Here is a 26,262-nt window from a genome sequence, read left to right as displayed (position 1 = left end):
CACAATCCCCAAGTGGCACTACTGTCTCTCTGATTAGAATATCCCCCAGTGACCACAATACACATCACTGACACTCTCTATGCAGAAGGGAGGGCTCTCCAGATACCTATAATCTGCTTGATGAAGATCCCAGTGCTCCGGGGACCTGACAGGGGTCTGCCTCACACCAATCACGGCTGCCCCAGCTCCCAGCGTAAACGCAAGCCCTTCGCCACTGAGCCAGTCAGTGAGCCAGCCAGTGCTCACAAACCCTCACTCATTCTCTCTCCCGCTCGCTCTCACACACTCACACAGCTTGCTCTCTTTCACACTGCTCTGCCACACTTTCTCTCTCCCCTCTCTCTCTCTTGCTCTCTCACTCGTCATTTTAAAACCACAGGGAGACTCCTACATTCTCTCTCCCTGTTTTGTACCTCTAGCGGCACGCACTCCGGCATCAACTCTGGCGTGGGCAATAGGCTTTGCACAGAAAAGGATCATGAAAGAAAGATACCAAAGACAGAGGTAGAGGTAAATGAGAAAAGAGGGAATCATAGAGAGGAGGCAAAAAGGAGAAGAGAGAAGAAGCTTGTCTTGTATTCTACACAGGGAAAATAAGCTTGGAGGATAGTTTGACTGCTTGGATTAAGCTGGCTTTGAAACAGTGTGAATCAATCAAGGTATGTGTGCTGTTTACTTACGTCTGATTTGGAGTGTTTTTTAAATATTGTTTTTTTATGTAGGCTAGGTTGATATTGGGTATATTCCCCCTCCAAGTCAATAATGAACAAACTGAGTTATAGTGCCAGAAACTCATGGTAATTTCTGTCACCCCGCTGCTGCAGCTGCTGCAAATGGCTTTCAAAGCCTCCTTGATGCCAAAGATTTTTTGAAGCTATAAATGTTTGACTTGTGTTTTATTCCCCCTCCAGCCAAGTCAATACATTATTAGATGTTATCCCCACATGTTATTTGGAAGTGCATATGGTGGAAGCAGAAGCAGCGGGTGTCCTTGAAACAGTTTTATCAGAAAGAGTTTGATGGAGACAGGAGGCTTGTGTTGTGCTCTGTTCTGTTCGGAGTGCAGTCATATTGAAGAATGTCTTTCAGGCATGTCTGTATGGTCTTTGGATCAAGGCGAACCTATTGATTCATTCATAGATGACACAGGAGGTGTCAGTGAATGCAGATTGGCAACACATGCAACAAACACCACTCACTGGGGCTGTGTGATGCTTCCGTTTTATAAGTCATAGTGAGTCATTTCGGTTCATTTGCATTTAAAAGGTAATATTGCTTTTCAAGTTGGTGTTGGAACGTGTTCAAACATTGGTTATCAAACTATAGCCTGTCAAATGGTTTGGGCAACGTCAAGGTGCTGATTTCAACACTGACTTGAGGGATACCAAAAAGCAAATGCTAATTTTGGGGGGATTGCATGTGGTTCAGTTTCACAATGCTGTTTAACACTCTTGTAATGAGATGAAAACAAATTGCATCAGTGTATTTTGTAAGATAATTGTTGTTAGAGATTCCCTTTATGGAAAATCTGAGTTCCACTTAAGTTCCAATCGCTTCGATAGTACAAATAACTGTAATAATAACTGCAATATTAACAGTAAACATAAAGGTGTGAGTTTTTAATTTGCACTTTTCAATCAAAACACAACACAGCCTGCTTTGGAATGCTCACATCGCAGGTATGACATGCTATAATGCATATTATAGCCCGTGTTTACATATGTACATTTATAAATCTACTTAATGGATAAAAGTATTTATTGTGGTATCCATGGAGATTAGTACCAACAAACTGAGTGGATATGAAAAAGGAAACACACCAGGGTTGGGCTCAATTCGTATTGAAGGAAGTCAATTCAGGAAGCGATTTGAATTTAAAGTTCACAAATGGTCACATTTGTTAAATAAATACCTTCTACTTTTCAATTTATGGAGAAGTCATTGAAAATAAGTGTCCTTTTTTTGATTATTGAATTGGTATTTTAGTTTAGTTAAATTACTTATTTTAATTCGATTCGAGCCCTGCAACACACACTATCTGATATGCTGCATTTGGAATATGGGACAACAGATGCACCCTGTCCCTGTTCATTCTACAGTAGCAGATACTTACTCAGATGAGCTGTAGAAGGTGAGATGAGGACAACATATTAAAGAGCTACACTGCTACACCACCCATACCGGTAGGGTTTACATGTGGGGAGATACAGTGCGTGCCTTTAGAAAGTATTCATACCCCTTAACTTATTCCACACTTTGTTATGTTGCAACCTGAAAAAAAAAAATAATAATTTATCAACAATCTACACACAATACCCTTTAATGACAAAGTGAAAACATTTTTTGTTTTGTTTTTGCTTTTATGAAATACAGAAATATCTAATTTACATATGTATTCACAGCCCTAAGTCAATACGTGTTAGAATCACCTTTGGCAGCAATTACAGCTGTGAGTCTTTCTGGGTAAGTCTCTAAGAGCTTTGTACACCTGGATTGTACAATATTTGCCCATAGTTTTTTTTCTAAATTCTTCAAGCACTGTCAAATTGGTTGATGATCATTGCTAGACAACCATTTTCAAGTCTTGCCAAATATTTTCAATCAAATTTAAGTCAAAAGTGTAACTCAGCCACTCAGGAACATTCAGTGTCTTTTTTGGTGAGCAACTCCAGTGTAGTTGGGCCTTGTTTTAAGTTATTGTCCTGCTGAAAGGTAAATTCATCTCCCAGTGTCTGGTGGAAAGCAAACTGAACCAGGTTTTCCCAGTGCTTAGCTCCAATCCTTTTATTTTTAACCAAAAAGAAACAACTCTCCAGTCCTTAATGATTACAAGCATACCCATGACATGATGCAGCCCACACTATGCTTAAAAATATGGAGAATGGTAGTCCATAATGTATTGAATTGGATGTGCCACAAACATAACACATTGAATTCAGGACATTTAAAGTTAATTACTTTGTCACATTTTTTTGCAGAATTACTTTAGTGCCTTGTTGCAAACAGGATGCATGTTTTGGAATTGTTTTATTCTTTACAGGCTTCTTTTTTTCACTCTGTCACTTAGGTTAGTATTGTGGAGTAACTAAAATGTTGTTGATCCATCTTCAGTTTTCTCCTATTACAGTCACAGTAACTGTTTTAATGTCACCATTGGCCTCACGGTGAATTCCCTGAACAGTTTCCTTCCTATCCAGCAACTGATAGGAAGGAAGTGTGAAGTGTTCCAAAAACACATGTTTTCACATGTGAAATGTCACATGCAAAGCATTTTTTTAAATGTAACTTTTATTTAACTAGGCAAGTTAAATTCTTATTTAGAAAGACGGCCTACTCCAGCCAAACCCGGACGATGCTGGGCCAAATTGTGCACCGCCCTATGGGACTCCCAATCACAGCTGGATGTCATACAGCCTGGAATCAAACTAGGGACTGTAGTGACACCTCTTGCACTGAGATGCAGTGTCTTAGACCTCTGCGCCCCTCGGGAGCCATTCCAAGAACATGTTTCACATGTGAAATTTCAGATTTCATATTAATGAGTTCACTTAACTGACAGCTCTTTGAAACGCCTATGTCAAGAAACTTGGATGCAGTGTTGCAGTAAAATAATCTCAAGCTAATTTGATGATACACAAAGCAACTCCAAAAATATTGAAATTGCATCAATAGCTAGGTTTCCATTCAACTGGTGACAGATTTGAATGCAAATATTCTAAAATCTGCATAAATAAAATAGATTTTCTTTCACCAGAGGTTTGTTTCCATCAAATTGACTTGTTGCAGATAAAAGTCTGTGCTTGATGAAACACACACAAAAGTAACTTCAACTGTTAAAATAAAAAAAATGTGAGTTAAATGGGTGTCCATTGCATTTTCATCTCAATGATTATGTCACAAAAAAAAAGTATGCTTTACAAAGCTAATGTGCACACTCTGGTATTGGCTTGTGTGATCTAGCCAACAGCTGGTAAATAAAGTGCGGGTATAGCCTACATGATGAGATTATTATGGACAAAAGAGTAAGATCATTTTTAGTTGTCAAACGACAGCCAAGCATCGATCATCATGTCACCAGAATAATAAGACCCTCTATATTTATTGGAAAAGCATCAAGCTCATGACCTTGCACTTTCACCACCCTGTGAAGTTCATCATAATGTATTTAATCTGTAGCCTAATAAACTGTACGCTTTCCAGAGACGTAGTGGGAGGACCACACAACATGTCATCGTGTGACTTCAGGTTTACTTCAACATGATGGTTATCATATTTATATTTGCTCATAAAAGTTTTTACACTGCCATTTCTCACATAATTAATTTTACAGACACAAAAATATCCCACCTTGTCTAGCGTATTTGGTTATGTCGACATTTAGAAAGATTACCGTCAAATTGATGTTTCTATCAGGCCTTTCGTGATTTTTTTATGAGCCTTCCCCCCCTTTTGTTCTATGCTGGCTGAAGACCTAGCTAGCCAGTAACTAGCGAACACCAGACACAGATGAAAGAGGAGAAATGTAAGTATATTTGCCATAGACTAATAGTGTACATTTTTAAATATATGTGACACAATTCAGGAAACTAGGTATATGTTGCAAGTCACAGGAGAGCCGTTTGAACTTACAAAATCTTTTTTTATCAAAATGTGTTTTTTGCAAGAAATGCCTTCTCGAAAATGTGAACTTTCAGGTGCCTTAATAAAAATGTTTATGCCATCTGTACATATGAATAAAGTTGTTAAATTAAGAGCCTAGTTGGTTTAGCCAAAGAAAAAGTCAGATATCTTCCGGCTAACCATGATTGGCTGAGATAATGAGTGGGCTGGACATGCCGAGTGATGAGTTTCATCTTGTGTCTATAAAATGAGCTGCTCATTATGCGTCGATAATCCTATCTACTGCATTTTTTTCTGAAGATATAACGTTAGCCATGGAGAACTGCAAATATGTTGCTACTGCTCTCAATACCACTGCTGCCCTGAATTTATCAGGCGCTATTGACAAAGGTCAGTGGGAAACAGTTGTGATGGATTACTTTCTGGAGGATGATCGTTCAATGCTGACTCTCTCTGACTCTGAAAATTAATCAGACGATGAGGAAATCCCTGATTTAGGTAAAAACATCTTCATTGAAGAAAACACTGTAGAGTCTTCTGATGACGGTGATGGGGAAGAAACAGAGATCAACAGTGTTGTTGTCACAGAAGAAATTGACTGAGCTTTGAAATCAGTGGAACACAACTGGCCAAACAAGCTGTGCAAACTAAACGGAAACAACAAAGGACGTCTTATTTGATGAAAGGGGTTGCAGTCTGCCGTGAATCTTTCATTCATGTATACGGGTAAGAATCTAGCTATAGTTTCAGATATTATACGTTTCTAATTTTGTCAAAGTTGTTGTTTTCATTGCAAGTTAAGGCTTGCCGTAAGTTAGCCAGCTGGAGCTCGTTGGCTGGCTAGCTAACGTTGAACCTAATTTATTTGGTTAACTGTAGCTATGACAATCGGTTTGTATTGTGAGTAACGTTACTCTATGGATTGGGATTATAGTTATTTTTTTAGCTATCTAATGTTAATGTGACACATCTAAACAAAAGACCCCAAGTTAAAGCTTGCTATTAGCTAGCTAACATTAGCTGAGGTTAGATAGCTGGTTCGCTAGCTAACATTCATTTATGTGTATGAATTGTGTGTAACGTTAGTGATGTTTTCTCAGAATGCCATTTCACATTGCTAGTTATAGCCTAATGTTAGCTAGCTAACATCGAACATATTTGGTTAACTCTAGGTATCTATGACAATCGGTTAGTATTGCTAATTAAAGCTTGCTGTTAACTAGCCAGCTGACGTTAGATGGCTGCCTAGCTAGCTAACATTACGTGTGTAGTGATATCTCAGAATGCCATTTCGCATCTATTGAATAATAATGCAAAAATATTTGTATCTGGAATTTGCCTTTCAGCATCAGTAGAACACGCCTGACTCTCCTCCACCAGTCATACCAGGAGAATGGTCTAATGCCTCCTATCAAAAAGAGAGGTGGCCCAAGAAAACAAAGGCAGCAGCGCAGTCATCAACTACATGAACCATTTCTTCATCTACAGAGGTGGGGAAACACGTGTGGACCTGAATTGTGATAACTGCGGTGGCCAAAACAAGAACAAGTTTGTGCTCTGGCCTCATCAAACAGCACTTCAGAAAGACCAGAGTGGACACTTTGTCCGAGGTTGTTGTGAATGACAGCACTGTGACAGGGGTCAACATCCCACAGGTGGTTGGACTGGAGGATGGTATGGTGCTGGTGGAAAGCTATGGCTGGCAACAACACCTGACTCCGTACTTCAGGCCGCTGCCACAGATCAAGCAGTACCAGCACTTCAGGTGAAAATCATTTTCATTGCATTACATGAGGTTAAAAAAGTCCTGTGTGGCTCAGTTGGTAGAGCATGGTGTTTGCAACGCCAGGGTTGTGGGTTCGATTCCCACGGGGGACCAGTACGGGGGAAAAAAACAAAAACATGAAATGTATGAAAATGTATGCACTGTAAGTCGCTCTGGATAAGAGCGTCTGCTAAATGACTAAAATGTAAATGTTATTTTTCTTAGCTAAACTTGGGAGGTGACTTGATTTTGAGCAGGTTGTAATGTCTTCAAAAAATGTTTTGTTATTCCCTGTTTTACAGCTTCGATGCTCTGGAGCCTGGTGTTGTCGCCAAGGAGCGTTCGGACTGTCGGGACCAGGTTTCAGCTGCTGCGCAACGCTGACATCCTTCCTCGCGTAGATGGTCTGCCTGTACAAGCATCACCTGGACTGGACACAGCTAGACAAACGTATCTTTTTGAGATCAGGGAGTTTTGCGACAAAGGAGGCAATGGACATAACATGCCCTGCACCAAAGTCAAGGGCAGGACAGAAACAGGCTCTCCGATATAGATTCCCTTGTTCATGCGTGGTTCGGACGGACCAGTCATCAGCACTATCTGCAGTGTCTCTATTCAAATCCTCTCTCCTAACACACATGCCATATGTTGCTGCTACAATTTTTTTTATCCCCCTGCTCAGCCACTTTACCCCTGATTGTATGCATATAACTACCTCGTCTATCACTGATATCATTATTGATATTGTTCTTGTACATACTGTATATTTTATTTTGACACTATCTATTTCTGATATTTCTACTATGCAAGTAATCATTTGGCTGTACCATTTACACTTTCTGTAGAGACCCATCCACTTAGCAAGACTTAGCAAAATATTGATATATAAAATTAATAATATGTGTGGTTGTAACATGATTTTGTGACATACCACAACAATCATGTGACCACCACATAATATATATATAGTGCATCCACATAAATATACGGCGCATGCATCGGTTTATGTTCTGTACATGTGCACCTCACTTAGGTTTCAATTCAGGTTGCATGGCCTTAACTTATGTATGGAATACTATGTGTGTGTGTAACAGTATGCTAATGTACGGTGTGAAGGCATTTGGGCAGTGGTCAAAAGTACTTCGGTAGTACTTTAAAGTATTTTTACTTAAAAATGTTTTGGGTATCTGTACATTACTTTACGATTTCTTTTTTTGACAACTTTTACTTCACTACATTCCGATAGAAAGTAATGTACTTTTTACTCCATACATTTTCCTTGACACCAAAAATTGTCCAATTCACATAAGAGAACATCCCTACTGCATCTGATCTGGCAGACTCACTGAACACAAATGCTTTGTTTGTCAATTATGTCTGAGTTTTGGAGTGTGCCCCTGGCTATCCCTCAATAAAAAAATATAAGGTTTAATATAAGGAATTTGAAATTATTTATATTTTTACTCAAGAATGACAATTTAGTACTTTTTCCACCACTGGATGTGGCTGGAGGTTATAGCATTTCTTTCACATGACCCATCAATTTAGACAAGTGTGTCTGGGTAAGCGTCAACTAATATTCATAAAATCTTTTTTATCTTGACAGTATCTGTTTACATGGACTTTTTCCTTATTGTAGGCTACTACCACTTTTAGTCTTAATCTTCACTACACTGCTCACTGTTTAGCCCATGACCTCATGTGAATCCTTAAAGAGAAGGGTGGGGCTGGCTTAAGAGGGCGTGAGCAATGCTAAGTGGGTGTAGACAAAGGAGAGCTCTCAAGTAGGTACCAAATTATTCAAAGGCCCTTTTTTCAAAAGTTAGTTTACAAGTGTATCAACTTCCAAAACAGAATTACTTTTCCATTGTTCCTCAAAAATGCTTGTATGATATACCATTTTGTAGCTATTGAGTCTCTACTTTTATCCAATGTAAAAAAAAAAAAAACATTTTCAAATTTTGCTACATAAGACCGAATCCAGGTGGTGAGTCACATATTTGCTGACACCCTACAGTCCAAATGTGTCACCAATCTATATAGCTATATAATCCACACCCCTCTACAAACAAGCCTTCTCCGTTGGATACAATGTGGTAGTTATTTAAATTAGGTAAGAGAATATCCAGCAAAACGTTCCCATTAAGTTACTGGAATTTGCACAAAAACCTCTTTAAAGTGCAGCAGATTTGAAACACATACTCTTACAACCTTTACAGAACAAAGAGTGCCGCTACTCAGCACAACCATGAAATGCTTAAACTGCTACAACACGTCCACTGATGGTTGGCATAAATACATATATATTTGACCACGGCCCCAAACATGCTAATGCACCTCACCAGTACATTGCCCCTACCTAAATCAAATCACATTTTATTGTTCACATGCAGTTGTTGTTGCGGGTGTAGTGAAGTGCTTGTGCTCCCAGCTCCATCAGTGCAGTAGTATCTTAACAATACACAAAAATCCCAAAGTAAATAAATGAAATTAAGAAATATACATTACAAATATTAGATGGAGCAATGACGGAGTGGAATAGAATACAGTATATAAACACAAATAAAACTAAATGCATGCTCTTCAACCGATCGCTGCCTGCACCTGCCCGCCTGTCCAGCATCACTTCTCTGGACGGTTCTAACTTAGAATTTGTGGACAACTACAAATACCTAGGTGTCTGGTTAGACTGTAAACTCTCCTTCCAGACTCACATCAATCATCTCCAATCCAAAGTGAAATCTAGAATTGGCTTCCTATTTCGCAACAAAGCATCCTTCACTCATGCTGCCAAACATACCCTCGTAAAACTGACCATCCTACCAATCCTCGACTTCGGCGATGTCATTTACAAAATAGCTTCCAATACCCTACTCAACAAGCTGGATGCAGTCTATCACAGTGCCATCCGTTTTGTCACCAAAGCCCCATATACTACCCACCACTGCGACCTGTACGCTCTCGTTGGCTGGCCTTCGCTTCATAATCGTCGCCAAACACATTGGCTCCAGGTCATCTACAAGACTCTGCTAGGTAAAGTCCCCCCTTATCTCCGCTCACTGGTCACCATAGCAGCACCCACCTGTAGCACGCGCTCCAGCAGGTATATCTCTCTGGTCACCCCTAAAGCCAACTCCTCCTTTGGTCGTCTCTCCTTCCAGTTCTCTGCTGCCAATGACTGGAACGAACTACAAAAATCTCTGAAACTGGAAACACTTATCTCCCTCACTAGCTTTAAGCACCAGCTGTCAGAGCAGCTCACAGATCACTGCACCTGTACATAGCCCATCTATAATTTAGCCCAAACTACTACCTCTTCCCCTACTGTATTTATTTATTTTATTTATTTTGCTCGCTTTGCACCATATTATTTATATTTTATCTTTGAACTTTCTTCAAACTACAAATCTACCATTCCAGTGTTTTTCTTGCTATACTTTATTTACTTTGCCACCATGGCATTTTTTTGCCTTTACCTCCCTTATCTCACATCATTTGCTCACATTGTATATAGTCTTATTTTTTTTTATTTTTTTATTCTACTGCATCATTGATTGTATGTTGTTTTACTCCATGTGTAACTCTGTGTTTTTGTATGTTGTCGAACTGCTTTGCTTTATCTTGGCCAGGTCGCAATTGTAAATGAGAACTTGTTCTCAACTTGCCTACCTGGTTAAATAAAGGTGAAATAAAAAAAATATATATATATATATATATATATATATATATATATATATATATATATATATATATATATATATATATATATGAGATGAGTAAAGCAGTATGTAAACATTATTAAAGTGACTAGTGATTCCAAGTCTATAGGGCAGCAGCTTCAAAGGTGTAGGGTAACATAACCGGGCGGAAGCCGGCTAGTGATGGCTATTTAACAGTCTGATGGCCTTGAGATCGAAGCTATTTTTCAGTCTCTTGGTCCCAGCTTTGAAGCACCTGTACTGACCTCGACTTCTGGATGATAGCGGGGTGAACAGGCCGTGGCTCGGGTGGTTGATGTCCTTGATGATCCTTTTGGCCTTCCTGTGACATCGGGTGCTGTAGGTGTCCTGGTGGGCAGGTAGATTGCCCCTGGTGATGCGTTGGGCAGACCACAGCACCCTCTGGAGAGCCCTGCGGTTGCGGGCGGTGCAGTTGCAGTTGCAGTACCAGGCGGAATACAGCCCGACAGGATTCTTTCAATTGTGCATCTGTTAAAGTTTGTGAGGTTTTCAGGGACCAAACCAAATTTATCAGCCTCCTGAGGTCAAAGAGGCGCTGTTGCACCTTCTTCACCACACTGTGTGGGTGGATCATTTCAGATCGTCAGTGGCACCCCTCTCCCAGGGCCCTCACCTCCCTTCCTGTAGCTGTCTCGTGATTGTTGGTAATCAGACCTACTACTGTTGTGTCGTCTGCAAACTAGATATTTGAGTTGGAGGCATTGGTGGCCACACCGTCATGGGTGAACAAGGAGTACAGGAGGGGGCTGAGCACAGACCCTTGTGGGGCCTCTGTGTTGAGGATCAGCGAAGTGGAGGTGTTGTTTCCTACCTTCACCTCCTGGGGGTGGCCGTCAGGATGTCCAGGACCCAGTTGCACAGGGCGGGGTTCAGACCCAGGGCCCCGAGCTTAATGATGAGCTTGTAGGGTACTATGGTGTTGAATGTTGAGGTATAGTCAATGAACAGCATTCTTACACAGGTATTCCTCTTGTCCAGATGGGATAGGGCAGTGTGCAGTGCGATGGGGATTACATCTTCTGTGGATCTATTGGGGCGGTAAGCAAATTGAAGTGGGTCTAGGGTGTCAGGTAAGGTAGAGGTGATATGATCCTTAACTAACCTCTCAAAGCACCTCATGATTACAGAAGTGAGTGCTACGGTGCAATAGTCATTTAGTTAATTTCCCTTTGCTTTCTTGGATGCAGGAACAATGGTGGTCATCTTGAAGCACGTGGGGACAGCAGACTGGGAAAGGGAGAGATTGAATATGTCCGTAAACACACCAGCCAGCTGGTCTGCGCATGCTCTGAGGACGCGGCTCGGCATGCCGTCTAGGCCGGCAGCCGTGCGAGGTTTAACATGCGTAAATGTCTTACTCACGTCGTCCACGGAGAAGGAGAACCCACAGTCCTGGTTTGGGTAGGTTTTAATAGTCACAGTGGGTACAATATATCCTGTACACTTTCTGATGAACTCAGTCACTGTATCCGTGTATTTGTCCAGGTTATTCTCAGAGGTTACCTGGAATCTATCCCAGTCCGCGTGATCAAAACAATCTTGAAGCATGGTTTCCAATTGGTCAGACCAGCGTTGAATAGACCTTAGTACGGGTACTTCCTGTTTGAGTTTCTGCCTATAGGAAGGGAGGAGCAATATGGAGTCGTGATCAGATTTGCCGAAGGGAGGTCGGGGGAGGGCCTTGTAGGCATTTCGAAAAGTTGAGTAGCAGTGGTCCAATGTTTTTCCAGAGTGAGTACTACAGTCAATGTGTTGGTAGAACTTCAGTAGCATTTACGAAGTTCGGCATTTGATTGTGAGGTATTCCAGGTAGAGTGAACGTTAGGACTTGAGCTTCTGTATGTTATCACAATAACACCATGAGTAGTTAATGTTTGCACTGAGAACCCAACTGGCTGTATGGACAGGGACAGTATATCTCGAGGGAGCCATGTTTCTGTGAAACTGAGTATGTTAAAATCCTTAACCTCTATGGGCTAGGTGGGACGCAAGCGTCCCACCCGTGGTGCACTCCATCAACAGCAGGTGCATTTCAAGAGCGGCAAATTTGAATCCAAATAAATGTCAAAATTCAAATTTTTCAAACATACAACTATTTTACACCCTTTGAAAGATAAACATCTCCTTAATCTAACCACGTTTTACGATTTCAAAAAGGTTTTACGGCGAAAGCATAAATTTAGAGTATGTTAGGACAGTACATTTACAAGAGTTGTGTGTAATGTTGTGCCAATTCAAAGACAGGCGTCACCAAAACCATAAAATCAGCTAAAATTATGCACTAACCTTTTACAATCTCCAACAGATGACACTCCTAGGACATTGTGTTAGACAATGCATGCATTTTTAGTTCTATCAAGTTCATATTTATATCCAAAAACAGCGTTTTACTGTGGCGTTGATGTTCAGGAAATCGTTTCCCTCCAATAACCGGCATTCAAGTCAGCACCACAAATTAAATAATTAAAATTAGAAAACATTGGTAAAATATTATATTGTCATTTAAAGAATTATAGATTTACATCTCTTGAACGCAATCAACTTGCCAGATTTAAAAATAACCTTACTGGGAAATCACACTTTGCAATAATCTGAGCACTGCGCCCAGAAAAATACGCGTTGCGATACAGACTAGCCGCCATGTTGGAATGTTGAAAATACTATGTAAATAATCCATTACCTTTGATTCTCTTGATCAGATGTCACTTCCAGGTATCACAGGTCCATAACGAATGTAGTTTTGTTCAAAAAAGCTCATCATTTATGTCCAAAAATCTCCGTCTTGTTAGCACATGATCTAAGCCGGACTTCACTTCATGAACGAGGGGAAAAAATATATTTACGTTCGTTCAAACATGTCAAACGTTATATAGCATAAATCATTAGGGCCTTTTTTAACCAGAACATGAATAATATTCAAGGTGGACGAATGCATTCTCTTTTATAACGTATTGGAACGAGGGTACCCAACATGAACTCGCGCGCCAGGTGTCTAATGGGCCATCATCGTTCCATGGCTCTTGTTCGGTCAGATCTCCCTCCAGAAGACTCAAAACACTTTGTAAAGGCTGGTGACATCTAGCGGAAGCAATAGGAAGTGCCAAAATATTCCTCAGCCCCTGTGTTTTTCAATGGCATAGGTTTAAAGGTAATACAACACATCAGGTATCCACTTCCTGTCAGAAAATGTCTCAGGGTTTTGCCTGCCAAATGAGTTCTGTTATACTCACAGACACCATTCAAACAGTTTTAGAAACTTTAGGGTGTTTTCTATCCATATATAATAAGTATATGCATATTCTAGTTACTGGGTAGGATTAGTAACCAGATTAAATCGGGTACATTTTTTTATCCAGCCGTGCAAATACTGCCCCCTAGCCCTAACAGGTTAATGTCTCTCTGGAAGGAGATCCTCGCCCTGAGCTTGTCTACTTTATTATCCAGATACTGAACATTAGCGAGTAATATGCTTTGAAAGTGCTGGATGGTGTGCACGTCTCTTGAGTCGGACCAGAAGTCCACTCCGAATACCTCTTCTCCGGTGGCAGTGTTTTGGAGCAGTCTCTGGAATAAGTTATATTGCCCTGGGTGTACGAACAAAGGATCTGATTTGGGAAAGTTGTATTCCTGGTGAGTTACTCTCTGATATCCAAAAGTTATTTCTGGCTTTATGTAATAACACAAAACAATGTCTTGGCCAATAATGTAAGAAATAACACACAAAAAAACAAAATAGTGCAGTTGGTTAGGAGCTACAAACAGAGCTGCTATATCTGTCGGCTCTATCTCACAAAGTGCAGTGATGATCATACCTTATATATTATATACAGTACCACAGAATGTGTCATAATACCCATAAAACCTCGTGGTCAAAAAGGGAAATGGTTCCAATAATTTTTCCACAATTAATTTTCCCATAGGGAAGGGCTGTGTTCCATGTAGGTTTACCCTGGCGTGAATCTTTCTAGGACAAGGTGACTTTTAGCAATATATTCACCTGTATTTACCCCCCCCCAAAAACGAAATTCTAATTAGCTGCTAAAGTGGCTATAATAAAGAACTACAAATGCCATGATGATCTGGATGAGACTGCCGAATCAAGGCAAAGGTAAGAATCTCTGGATTAACTATCTAATGTTAGCTTAATGTAGTAATGATTAAATTAGCTACATTTCTTTAAATTGTGAATTCTATGAACTGTCTTGTGCAAATTTTTAATTGACACAATACCTGTTAGCCAAGGTGTCAGCTAGAGATGGGAGTTGTAGTCTTGCATGTCTACTTTGTTGCATTAGCATTAGCATTTTCGAATCTGAGAGTAAATAGTGCCAAAAATATTGATTCAAGTACCCATTTCCGAGAGAGATTTACATGGTATCAAAACATCACGCCAGGGTAAGCTAACACAAAACAGAGCCCTTATTTTAAGTATTTCAAAAATCCTTTATTGGAAAAATGAATGGTGAAAAAGCGATTGGAAGCATTTCCCTGTTTGAGCGCTAGGTTTTATGTGTATTATGACACCTCCACTGTGGGGCTCTATTCAAAATATCGGGTAGAAACATTTCCCATTATACCTACAAGGTACCAAACTGTACCATGTGAGTTCATATGTATACCTGTGAAGTGTACCTTGGACTTTTTTGCACCCAAGGGAACATCACTGTACCCTAACCATACACTTCTTTTTTGAGTTTGTAAAAACATATTCCAAGCAGTAAGAATGAACCTGGTGGCACTGCAGAAACATCGAAACATATATACTCTATCAAGTGTCCCTGAGCACTGCTAATTTAACATTGATGTTATGTTGGTGGTGTTAATTGAACAATTTACTTGATTGTGGGCAGTTTTAAGCTTTTAGCAAAGTGCAGAAATATATACTGCTCAAAAAAATAAAGGGAACACTGAAACAACACATCCTAGATCAGAATGAAAGAAATAATCTTATTAAATACTTTTTTCTTTACATAGTTGAATGTGCTGACAACAAAAATCACACAAAAAATAATCAATGGAAATCCAATTTATAAACCCATGGAGGTCTGGATTTGGAGTCACACTCAAAATTAAAGTGGAAAACCACACTACAGGCTGATCCAACTTTGATGTAATGTCCTTAAAACAAGTCAAAATGAGGCTCAGTAGTGTGTGTGGCCTCCACGTGCCTGTATGACCTCCCTACAACGCCTGGGCATGCTCCTGATGAGGTGACGGATGGTCTCTTGAATGATCTCCTCCCAGACCTGGACTAAAGCATCTGCCAACTCCTGGACAGTCTGTGGTGCAACGTGGCGTTGGTGGATGGAGCGAGACATGATGTCCCACATGTGCTCAATTGGATTCAGGTCTGGGGAACCGGGCGGGCCAGTCCATGCCTTCCTCTTGCAGGAACTGCTGACACACTCCAGCCACATGAGGTCTAGCATTGTCTTGCATTAGGAGGAACCCAGGGCCAACCGCACCAGCATATGGTCTCACAAGGGGTCTGAGGATCTTATCTCGGTACCTAATGGCAGTCAGGCTACCTCTGGCGAGCACATGGAGGGCTGTGCGGCCCCCCAAAGAAATGCCACCCCACACCATGACTGACCCACCGCCAAACCGGTCATGCTGGAGGATGTTGCAGGCAGCAGAATGTTCTCCACGGCGTCTGCAGACTCCGTCACGTCTGTCAATGTGCTCAGTGTGAACCTGCTTTCATCTGTGAAGAGCACAGGGCGCCAGTGGTGAATTTGCCAATCTTGGTGTTCTCTGGCAAATGCCAAATGTCCTACAGGGTGTTGGGCTGTAAGCACAACCCCCACCCTCATGGAGTCTGTTTCTGACCGTTTGAGCAGACACATGCACATTTGTGGCCTGCTGGAGGTCATTTTGCAGGGCTCTGGCAGTGCTTCTCCTGCTCCTCCTTGCACAAAGGCGGAGGTTGCGGTCCTGCTGCTGGGTTGTTGCCCACCTACGGCCTCCTCCACGTCTCCTGATGTACTGGCCTGTCTACTGGTAGCCCCTCCATGCTCTGGACACTACGCTGACAGACACAGCAAACCTTCTTGCCACAGCTCGCATTGATGTGCCATCCTGGATGAGCTGCACTACCTGAGCCACTTGTGTGGGTTGTAGACTCCGTCTCATGCTACCACTAGAGTGAAAGCACCGCCAGCATTCAAAAGTGACCAAAACATCAGCCAGGAAGCATAGGAACTGAGAAGTGGTCTGTGGTCACCACCTGCAGAACCACTCCTTTATTGGGGGTGTCTTGCTAATTGCCTATAATTTCCACCTGTTGTCTATTCCATTTGCACAACAGCATGTGACATTTATTGTCAATCAGTGTTGCTTCCTAAGTGGACAGTTTCATTTCACAGAAGTGTGATTGACTTGGAGTTACATTGTGTTGTTTAAGTGTTCCCTTTATTTTTTTGAGCAGTGTATTATTGCCAATAAGTCTGCAGCATTATCTATTTTATGACTTTTTAGGTTTATTTCACATGACATCATGTTTCCATGTTGTTGCATGTCTAGTCTCAAAGGATCTCATGTTGCTTCACATGTTTTCACGGGATCTTCATGTGGTATTTCCGTAAGGCTATTAGATTTGTTAACTGTTAAACTGTACATTAAAACAAACTGCAACTGTACTGTAAACCGCATAGCTATCCAATTATCTTTGAATAATCCACTGCACTTATTGTTGTATGACAGGCATGAATCTCCCACAACAAGAGAGCAGCAGATACATGCAGCCGAGTTGTGAAAATCCCCTATGAACCCTCCAATGCAGTTCTGATTCCCAAATGGCACCTTATTCTCTACATCAGGGCTGTCCAACCCTCTTCCTGGAGATTCACTGTTGTGTGGGTTTTCAGTCCAACCCTAATTTAACACACCCGATTCTACTAATTAGCTGCTCAACAAGACCTTAACTAGCTGAATCAGATATGCTAAATTAGAGTTGGACTGAAAACCTACAGGACAGTAGTTCTCCAGGAAGAGGGTTGGGCAGCCCTGCTCTACATAGTATAATACTTTTGACCAGAGCCCAAAGGGAGTGCACTGTTAAGGGAATAGGGTCCCATTTGTGACTCAACCAGTGTCAACAGCTCCTCATGGTTCTATCCGCTCTCGCTGCACTCCATGTAATTTTAATGGAAGATTGAGTTGTTCTACAAAAAAAAGCACATCCGCAAAGCCCTCACTGTTGCCATATTAAATCATCAGCAGCACTGTTGGACTGGGGGGAAAAGAAGGGTCTGCATCACAAATGGCACCTTGTTCCCTTTATAGTGAAGTAATTTAGGACTCTGGTCAAAAGTAGTAAACTATATAGGGAATAGTGTGCTATTTGGGATACAGTGAGAAAAGGAGGGTGTTTATGGATGTGTGTCCTTTATCCATTAACATAAGCAGAGCAGAGACCATCAGTCACCTGGATATGCCACCTATCACCACATTCTGCTGAATGTGTCTGTCAAGCGCCTTGAGCTTAAATGGGATCAATACTTGAGATCATTTGGAGTCTCTAGACTCTGCTCCTTGGGCTCTTCAATCTTCGCCCTCATGCAATGGACTCATCTTGACATTGTACTGTGCTAAATTATGTGTGTGGGTTTGTGAATGAGTAGGGGGAGAGTGTGTGTGTGTGTGTGTGTTCCCCTCACTGCCATTTGTTAGACTGTAGGCATTGTGGTCTCCTTTATACCTTGAACACTCTGTACTACAGTACTTCTTAGAGGGGGAGGACTATACCTGTGGTATGGTAATTTTTTAAATATTAACTCTTCACTGATTGAAATATGTTGTTTGTATAAACCATTACAGCAAAAATACACTAACATTGTGACAAGAGCGTAGTCATACCTTCGTCAACTTGGTTTTCAGGGTGCTGCACTGTGGATAAAAATAGGCTTTATTTCATAATGGGATGCTATCTGAAATTTCTGCCACACTTCATAATGGGAGGAAGTCATTTCAACCTCAGAAACAAATTTGCATGTTTGTTGGAATTTAAATAATTTGAAGTAGTTGTATCAACAATTGTGTCAAAATGTTTTGCTTTTTTTAATACAAGCCTAAAATGAGGTACGAAACCTTTCATTGTGTCGTAGGTGATTTTTGCAATTTTCTTACTTAGTTTTAGGAATATTGAGAATACTTATGAAATTAAATTAGATATAATGTGCTTATTTTGGTGGATTTACATCTCTACAATGCTCTCGCTGTGAGGAAAATAGACTTGAAGCGTAAACTATGCTGCTCCAAGCGAGCCTCGCTTCGCAGACATGCAGCTTTAGGTGCAGTACAGTATGTCTCAAAAATCACCAATAGTTGTTAACAAGTGGCTCACGTTACGGAGACGTTACGGTGATGTGACAACGTCTTTTTTTTTGTGCTGCCATGACGATGCTAATCAACAAAACCAGTTGATTCTGTCATAACAAATCTTTCTGCCTGTGTAGCTTCAGATTTGGTTAATTGATTTTGCTTAAGTGAGCATGTTTGTTTTTATTTATATTGTGTATGATGTTCTGCTTTTACAATGTCTAGCATTAAAAAGACACAGGCAAAGAGGCGATGTCTTGGCTATTCAGAGCCTAGCTTCTGAGTTCCAAATGGCACCTTATTCGATACATAGTGCACTTCTTTTGACCAGAACCTGCAGACCTTTAAGACAAGGCTCAGACAATCAACTGCATGAGTCTAAATATCTCAAATTAAGGTCCTGCCATGATGGATGACCCTCTGTCTCCAGGAGATATTGCTCCCCGTTTCCCCCTGAATGATGGGCACTAATCCTCTGCTGCACTTTGCAATTATTTATATAGATTTGTCTCCATTACTTTGTCAGGTTTCTGGAGGTGGTACATCTTCTGCCGTGTGCTGGAACCTCTTTAGAGAGGAGGAAAGGAAAACATCCCCTAATATTTTCCAAATAATTTTGGAAACCACTCTTATTTCACATGACATTGGTTTAGTTTAAAAATCAACTGTAACGTTGCAGCTTTCTGATGCCCTGGGGGTTTAGTTACATAATATGAAAGAAGAACAGACATAAAGTTGCATGTGTGTCTGTCTGTTTACCATGTAAACTGTAGGCTGTAAGAGTGTGGTGCAGTGTGGTAGCTAGCTGGATGGCAAGCTAGCAGGCCCAGCAGACATGGCCAAGCCTAGTCCTCGAAGGACCCGGCTGGCTGGGAGATGTGCCGACTCTGCAGGACAGAGATTATTGTGTGGCCGTATCAGAGTACAGCCACCACAGACGCCTCTCTCCCACACCGTCACCGCATGGTCCTGGCACAGGGGACAGAGGCGAAGGGAGAGAGAAAGCCTTCCCCTTTCAGACAGAATGTTATTGACATTGCACCCCTGTTCAAACTGATCTTTTATATTCTGTTCTATGGTATTGTATTCCATTTTATTATGTTCATTCTGTTCCATTCAAAACTGTTTCTGGGTGAAGTCTAGGCAGATATATAAGTATCAGCTACTGAATGTGTGCATTGAAATGTGGAGACAGAATCCGATCCATTGTCGTTCAGTCAAGTTCATATTGGTCTTCTTCAAACACTTTTGACTGGTGAATTCTTTTTTGACTGGGAAATAATTACATTAAAGCATTAGATAATAGCCTTCAAGTTCTGTTTTTGAATACCACAGCATTATGTGTTAAAAATAGCAGTCACAGCAGAGAAAACCCTAAGGTTTTTGTGCCTTTGAATAAATGTTGTTCCATGCCTGTGAGAAATTCACCACACGATTCAGTCAACAGGATTGACTGAGGTGGTTATGAATTCACTAGAGGCCATGCATAAGCAAAGCCTTGATGGAGACTGTTGCATTACAGCAATGTGTTATGGTGCATTTCTGAGGTGTATTTGTTGTTATTGTCCACTTGCACAGGTAAATGGTTTGACTGGCAGGCATGCAGGTAGACAGACAGAAATACACAGATCAATAGCCAATACCTTCTTTGGTCTGGCATCATCTGGATGGGGCTTGGTTGTTGGGGGGTAATAAAACGAAGAAAAGAAACGATGTGATGATGTGTGGGTCTGGTTGGAGTCCATAACCTTAAACATAGCCTTCTTGGCCCCCATTGGCAACACTGAAAATATTTTCTGTCACACAGGTGAATGACTATTAGCTTACCCTAGAGGTAGAGGGAGATTGTAATGATTTCCAGAGAAGGAAGCTAGCTAGGGGGCCTTTTTCATTTTGAGAGGCTGAATTACTAGTGGCATATCTTTGCTGGGGGATAGGGCTGTAGATGTGAGACAAAAATAGATAGGAATACCGCATTCCTGGTGAATTCACAAAATCTTTCAGGTGACTCGAAGACATTAGCATACCCTTTCAAAGATGATGGCTTTGAGTGTGAGGTCAATATCATTCATACAAATATTAATTATCTTCTGGTGTTTGGATGTAACTGTACACTTCAATCGGTATTGAAACACTGTGTGTGGGCAATTCATGATTCATTCTGAGAGAGAATCATACATGGGCATCTGTAATTACTAAACTTCATAATGTATCTCTCTCTGCCATTCAATAGGCATCATTGTGAATTTAGTGCCTTGGTTATGAACATCAAGGGAGAATCATCAAAACCTTTGAATACCCTCTGCAAAAAGGATGTTTTGAAGAATTTATGAGCTTTTATCATGGTTCTGCAGAGAGATTACACAGTGAAAGGTGCTAAATATAAAGGTGCCAAAAGGTATACACTATTACTTCGATCAAATAAATATGAATTCATCTTTGAACATTTATGGGGGACAAAAAAAACACTCATCCAAGAAGATAGGCTATCTAATGGATAAAACATTAATGCTTTAGCACAATTTTGTGTCAGCCATATGTGAGAATTCTCACAATATTTCTTTGTCTTGTCAGTTTTTATCCTATCCCGGCTTTTACTCCACCGCAATTAACTTTTTTTTTCTTAAACGGATGTCACATATAATTTTGAGTTATATTCATCCATGTCAAAACTCATCTTCATTTCATTAGAGATAAAAGTTTTCCCTTAAATCAGCTTACCCCGTTAATATTCAGGAAACTGATGCACGTGGGGGGGGGGGGGATTTTTGCCCTAACACTTCACAGCTGATTAAAAAAATTGACTAATCATCAAGCTTTGATTATTTGAATCAGCTGTGTAGTGGCTAGGGCAAAAACCAAAATGTGCACCCATTGCGGTCCCCAGACTGAGTTTGGGAAACACTGCCTTAAATGCTACAGTACCATCTCTCAGTAAGGCAGTGGTCATCATATCCCTGTGAAACACCTAATGGAAAATTCATATTTCACATTTGGATTTCAAAGTGGAACTTTTCCCAATTTTTTTAATTTATATATATATTTTTATTTTATTATTTTTTTTAAGTATTTTGGTAATTCTTTTTTTTAACATTTTGTGTTTACTCCTCTCATATCCATAGAGAATTATAACATTTGTATAACCGTTCACAACAGCTCACGGCCGCTTAAAACTGTGGAGCATAGACTTTGGATATAAATACTTTGTATTTAGATTATATCAGCATTGGACTGTGTATTGATTCTGATTTGGCTAGCGTGCGACTTAGCATTTTTTTTATTTGGGGTTGGATTCAGATCATCTATCCTTCCTGATTACCTCACTCCATTTCCCCCCCTGTCATGCAAATTACATCATAAATTTAAAGTGGAAGATAGAGGCAGAAGCAGCTCTCCTGAGCCAGCAAAATATAAACAGGAGCACTTGTTTGATATCACATCAGGATAATGCAAGCCAGGAGATGTTCGGGAACTACAAAGCAGCTAAGAAGGAAATGTAAACACCGCTCATGTATTTTTTTTTTTACTTAACTAGGCAAGTCAGTTAAGAACAAATTCTTATTTACAATGACGGCCTACTCCGGCCAAATCCAGACGACACTGGGCCAATTGTGCGCCACCCTATGGGACTGCCAATCAAACCAGATGTTGAATAGCCTGGATTCAAACCAGGTACCATAGTGAGGCCTCTTGCACCGAGATGTAGTGCCTTAAACCGCTGCCCCACTCGGGAGCCCAAGGGATTGTTGTTAATAAAAAGACTGCAACATTTTTATTGTAGACCAATGAGGCTGAAGTTCAATCAACCCAAAGCCATACTCTTTTTGTAGTTCCGGATTGTGCATCAGTTTCCTGCACCAGTGATATCCCAAAGCAAACAAAATATTTGTTCATAAATCACTCTCTTCCTCTGGGAATCTAAGATACATACCAACACTATCAGCACTATTAGTTTTGTCTCCTGAAATTTGGCTTAATCAATGTTCCACAAATCTGATGCTATAATTTCTCCACAGTTCATAACAATTCAATTATATACTTTCTGTTTATCCACCCTGATATACTGAGATATATTTGAAAAGAGGACACCAGTGATGTAGTGCAATACTTTTAGTTGAGGAGCTCCAAAATAAACTTAATGACCTAATAATTTCCTCACTCAAAGTTTATGCCAACAGATGTAGCCAATTGAATAGCCTATCACTATAGAACATGCATTAAATGCATACTCCATCTGTAACATTTTCCAACACAAAGTTAGGCATAGGCTAACTAATTTCAAAATAGACCATCATCACTGTCAATCATGAATTGTTCTTCACGCTTTACTAGTGAATCGTCCAAACGGCATCTCCATGCCAATCATTTAGATTGATCTCAATCCATTTCATGGGAAAAATGTACACTGCTCAAATAAATAAAGGGAACACTTAAACAACACAATGTAACTCCAAGTCAATCACACTTCTGTGAAATGAAACTGTCCACTTAGGAAGCAACACTGATTGACAATAAATTTCACATGCTGTTGTGCAAATGGATGCGAGCTGTGGCAATAAGGTTTGCTGTGTCTGTCAGCGTAGTGTCCAGAGCATGGAGGCGCTACCAGGAGACAGGCCAGTACATCAGGAGACGTGGAGGAGGCCGTAGGAGGGCAACAACCCAGCAGCAGGACCGCAACCTCCGCCTTTGTGCAAGGAGGAGCAGGAGGAGCACTGCCAGAGCCCTGAAAAATGACCTCCAGCAGGCCACAAATGTGCATGTGTCTGCTCAAACGGTCAGAAACAGACTCCATGAGGGTGGTATGAGGGCCCGACGTCCACAGGTGGGGGTTGTGCTTACAGCCCAACACCGTGCAGGACATTTGGCATTTCCCAGAGAACACCTAGATTGGCAAATTCGCCACTGGCACCCTGTGCTCTTCACAGATGAAAGCAGGTTCACACTGAGCACGTGACAGACGTGACAGAGTCTGGAGACGCCGTGGAGAACATTCTGCTGCCTGCAACATCCTCCAGCATGACCAGTTTGGCGGTGGGTCAGTCATGGTGTGGGGTGGCATTTCTTTGGGGGGCCGCACAGCCCTCCATGTGCTCGCCAGAGGTAGCCTGACTGCCATTAGGTACCGAGATGAGATCCTCAGACCCCTTGTGAGACCATATGCTGGTGCGGTTGGCCCTGGGTTCCTCCTAATGCAAGACAATGCTAGACCTCATGTGGCTGGAGTGTGTCAGCAGTTCCTGCAAGAGGAAGGCATTGATGCTATGGACTGGCCCGCCCGTTCCCCAGACCTGAATCCAATTGAGCACATGTGGGACATCATGTCTCGCTCCATCCACCAACGCCACGTTGCACCACAGACTGTCCAGGAGTTGGCGGATGCTTTAGTCCAGGTCTGGGAGGTGATCCCTCAGGAGACCGTCCGCCAGCTCATCAGGAGCATGCCCAGGTGTTGTAGGGAGTTCATACAGGCACGTGGAGGCCACACACACTACTGAGCCTCATTTTGACTTGTTTTAAGGACATTACATCAAAGTTGGATCAGCCTGTAGTGTAGTTTTCCACTTTAATTTTGAGTGTGACTCCAAATCCAGACCTCCATGGGTTGATAAATTGGATTTCCATTGATTATTTTTGTGTGATTTTGTTGTCAGCACTTTCAACTAGGTAAAGAAAAAAGTATTTAATAAGATTATTTCATTCATTCAGATCTAGGATGTGTTATTTTAGTGTTCCCTTTATTTTTTTGAGCAGTGAATTTAGATCTTCTTGAATTACTATTACCTGAGTGAATTAGAGCAGATGGTGTTAACAAACTAATAGCCTTGTACAGTGGCTTGCGAAAGTATTCACCACCCTTGGCATTTTTCCTATTTTGTTGCCTTAAAACCTAGAATTAACATGGATTTTTGGGGGGTTTCTATCATTTGATTTACACAACATGCCTGTCACTTTGAAGATGCAAAATATTTTTTTATTGTGAAACAAACAAGAAATATGACCAAAAACAGAAAACTTGAGCATTCATCACTATTCACTCCCCCAAAGTCAATACTTTTGTAAGGCGTGTATATGGGAGGCGATGTCAAGTGCAGGAGAGCGGAGTATAATAAACAGGCGCACTTTAATACCGGTTAACGTATGACAGCAACTAACACATACTAGAGCCAATAACACAGTCTAAAACAAAAGTGCAGCACCTGACAAATATCCACGTAACAATAAACAATCACTCTCAAATACAACATGGGGAACAGAGGGTTAAATAATAAACAACTAATTGGTTGAGTGAAGCCAGGTGTGATAAGACAAAGACAGAACAAATGGAGAATGAAAGTGGATCAGCGGTGGCTAGAAAGTCGGCGACGTCGACCGCCGAATGCCGCCCGAACAAGGAGAGGGACAGAATTCGGCTGAAGTTGTGACAGTACCCCCCCTTGACGTGCAGCTGCCGACACCGACTTCGGGGATGACCAGGAGGACGAGGTGCAGGGCGATCCAGATGGAGACGGTGGAAATCCCACAGCAGCGAAGGGTCCAGGACGTCCTCCACCGGCACCCAGCATCTCTCCTCCGGACCGTACCCCACCCACTCCACGAGGTACTGAAGGCCCCTCGCCCGACGCCTCGAGTCCAGGATGGCTCGAACAGCATACGCCGGGGACCCCTTGATGTCCAGAGGGGGCGGAGGAACCTCCCGCACCTCAGCTTCCTGGAGTGGACCAGCCACCACCGGCCTGAGGAGAGACACAGGGAACGAGGGATTAATGCGATAATCTGGGGGAAGCTGTAACCTGTAGCATACCTCGTTCAGTCTCCTCAGGACTTTAACCTCTTACATCTAGACTTTCCGCTAGTGGAACACCTGCTCCAATATCCAATGATAGGCGTGGCGCGAATTACAAATTCCCCAAAAATACAAAAACTTCAATTTTTCAAACCTATGACTATTTTACAGCATTTTAAAGACAAGACTCTCGTTAATCTAACCACACTGTCCGATTTCAAAAAGGCTTTACAACGAAAGCAAAACATTAGATTATGTCAGCAGAGTACCCAGCCAGAAATAATCAGACACCCATTTTTCAAGCTAGCATATAATGTCACAAAAACCCAGAAGACAGCTAAATGCAGCACTAACCTTTGATGATCTTCATCAGATGACACACCTAGGACATTATGTTATACAATACATGCATGTTTTGTTCAATCAAGTTCATATTTATATCAAAAACAAGCTTTTTACATTAGCATGTGACGTTCAGAACTAGCATACCCCCCCGCAAACCTCCGGTGAATTTACTAAATTACTCACGATAAACGTTCACAAAAAACAAAACAATTATTTTAAGAATTATAGATACAGAACTCCTTTGTGCAATCGAGGTGTCCGATTTTAAAATAGCTTTTCGGTGAAAGCACATTTTGCAATATTCTCAGTAGATAGCCCAGCCATCACGGCTAGCCATTTAGACACCGACCAAGTTTAGCCCTGACCAAAGTCAGATTTACTATTACAAAAGTTTGATTACCTTTGTTGTCTTCGTCAGAATGCACTCCCAGGACTGCTACTTCAATAACAAATGTTGGTTTGGTCCAAAATAATCCATCGTTATATCCAAATAGCGGCGTTTTGTTTGTGCGTTCCAGACACTATCCGAAATGGTAAGTAAGGGTTACGAGCATGGCGCAATTTGTAAGAAAAAAAATCCAAATATTCCATTACCGTACTTCGAAGCATGTCAACCGCTGTTTAAAATCCATTTTTATGCCATTTTTCTCGTAAAAAAGCGATAATATTCCGACCGGGAATCTGCG

General features: G+C 41.2%; 1 protein-coding gene across 1 annotated transcript in view; it reads left to right on the top strand.

The window, feature by feature from the left end:
- The first annotated feature begins 260 nt into the window (after positions 1 to 260).
- Positions 261 to 26,262, top strand: part of LOC106590053 (cadherin-12) — a 227,034-nt gene continuing 201,032 nt past the window's right edge. Inside the window, exon 1 of the mRNA XM_014180561.2 lies at positions 261 to 659. The gene's annotated coding sequence lies outside the window, so the exon portion shown is untranslated. The remainder of the gene's footprint in view (positions 660 to 26,262) is intronic.

The sequence above is a fragment of the Salmo salar genome, chromosome ssa29 (genome assembly GCF_905237065.1).
Source record: "Salmo salar chromosome ssa29, Ssal_v3.1, whole genome shotgun sequence".
NCBI classification, from domain to species: Eukaryota; Metazoa; Chordata; class Actinopteri; order Salmoniformes; family Salmonidae; genus Salmo; species Salmo salar.
This window is presented reverse-complemented; position numbering and strand designations above follow the sequence as displayed.